This window comes from Penaeus monodon, chromosome 18 (genome assembly GCF_015228065.2).
Source record: "Penaeus monodon isolate SGIC_2016 chromosome 18, NSTDA_Pmon_1, whole genome shotgun sequence".
NCBI classification, from domain to species: Eukaryota; Metazoa; Arthropoda; class Malacostraca; order Decapoda; family Penaeidae; genus Penaeus; species Penaeus monodon.
Window position 1 is genome coordinate 27731497 of NC_051403.1, and position 2086 is coordinate 27733582.

Below are 2086 nucleotides of genomic sequence, written 5' to 3' on the forward strand. Positions count from 1 at the left end.
GTCACTGTTTATTGATTACTTATAAAAGTTTTAAAGCAAATTGAGAAGAAAGGTTTCTCTGTTGGAGAAACTTTTTTCCTAAATTTTTTTAGTGACATGCTTTGAAGGAATTGAAAATCTCATCACAGGTCTGTTATGTGAATTGATTTTTAAGAATGTAAAGAGTATGCATTGTTTTCCACAATAGGCTGATGGTGATTGGATAGGAGTTTCATATCTTGAATGTAGAAACTCCTAAATCTGATAAATTACTAATAAACTGGGGACTTCATTTTCTTAGCTTTTCTTAGCCTTTTCCAGCCCTAGCAACCTTGTAGTCAGCTCTGGGTAGTTATGCACCTCTGGTTGATATCTGATTACTAGAAGGGTAGAAGAAAATTGAGTGAAGTACTCCTTGATCAGTTATTTTATTGATTCCTCAGAACTAAAACAAACTGTCATCACTGTTGATAAAAGAAATAAGAGAAAAGGAACACCAAAAAATTCCCAACCGATTTAAAGAAACATGCCCTACCAAAAATGTGATTTTTTTTGTTGCTTAAAGTGCACTATTTCCAGTTGACCCTTTCAGTATTATTGAAAAATGAAGATATTCCCCAAAAAGCAAAAAATGAAACCTGGCCAATCTTTCTACAAAGTGGGTATATTTTTGCATTCCCAGCACCCCCAGGGGAAATAGGACCCCAGTTTTTTGAAAAGCGATTGGTGGTTTTCTGTACTTATGCAAACCTTTGTTTAGATTTTTTGGAATGGAAAATTTTTTGATAGTTTTTTGTTATTGTCTAACCCTATCTCTGCACATATCTGGTCAAACATTAAACTTATGATTCTCCCATTGAATCTTTTTATCTTCAAGATAATGGTATTTACCCAAATGACTTCAGAGCAGCTGATCATGCCTTGAGTCTGTTCTAGTTAGATTTACTGCTTCCCTTTTTGTATGCCAGCACTATTTTCACTTTCTGGTTTTTTTTTAACCAAAGGGTCCATGCCCCACACCACACAAACCACACACACACACACCCCACACCACACACCACACACACACACACCACACCACACCCCACCCCACACCCCCCATACCCCTTTCACACACACACACACAAAACAAACACCCCACACAACAACTACACACAACAAAACACCCCACACACACACACCCCAACACCAAACACACATACATAAATACATACATACACATTTCCCTAAAAACAAAAAACACAAAACACAAAAAAAAAAAAAAAAAAAAAAAAAAAAAAAACAAAAAACAAAAACCACACCCCACAAAAACCACACACATAAAAACCCCAAAACCTCAAAACCAAAACCCCAAAACCCAACCCAAAAACAAAACCCCAAATACACAAAAAACACACAAAAACAAAAACCCTACAAAACCAAAAACACTCACCCCAAAAACCCCAAAACAAACCCCAACACACCAAAGGGGAAAAAAAAACCACAACACATTAAAACAGAACCCAACACCATAACAAAAACCCCACATACCCAAAAACCACACACTTTCCACAAAACCAAAACACACACACACTTCCCCACAAAAACACACAAACACACAAAAACACAATTTTCCCCAAAACAAAACACACATAAACCCCAAAAAACACACACATAACCAAAACCACCACACATACACACAAAAAACCCCACACACAACCCACAAATCACACCCAACACACAAACCCCACACCAAAACACAAAAAAAACCGCACACACACACACACAAAAAACCCCACACACACACACAACACACACCACACAACACACCACACATCACACAAAACCCCACACAACACACACACACCCAAACACCCCCAACCCCACAAACCCCCACACAAAACAAAACACACACAAAAAACCCCCCAACGACCGGCACCCACCCCCCCACCAACACACAAAAACAAAACCTCTTCACCCCCAAAAAACCCCCCAAATACCCGGATGCGCCGACCCGAAACCCCCAAAACCTTTTAAAACCTTCACTCCCCCTTCCCCACCGGGGAAAACAAAAACCCAATCCCAAGTTTTGGGCTTTGGGGGGCTGCCCGGCAAGGGGGTTTAACCA